We start from the raw sequence: 236 nt of genomic DNA, 5'->3' as shown, positions 1-236 counted from the left end.
AAAAGAAGTAAACAAATACCAAGTTCTCTGTGAGATGTGCTCTGGGCGGGCACCACATGTACGCCCCCTAGTGGGCATGCCAAGTAGGTTTCATTATTCTTTTTTTTTTTTTTGAGACAGAGCCTCAAGCTGTCCCCCTGGGTAGAGTGCCGTGGGGTTACAGCTCACAGCAACCTCCAACTCTTGGGCTCTAGCGAGTCTCCTGCCTCCGCCTCCCAAGTAGCTGGGACCACAGG

This window comes from Otolemur garnettii, unplaced genomic scaffold, assembly GCF_000181295.1.
Source record: "Otolemur garnettii isolate 467f Iridium unplaced genomic scaffold, OtoGar3 scaffold00009, whole genome shotgun sequence".
NCBI classification, from domain to species: Eukaryota; Metazoa; Chordata; class Mammalia; order Primates; family Galagidae; genus Otolemur; species Otolemur garnettii.
The sequence above is the reverse complement of the archived record's forward strand: the minus strand, read 5'-3'. Positions refer to the sequence as shown.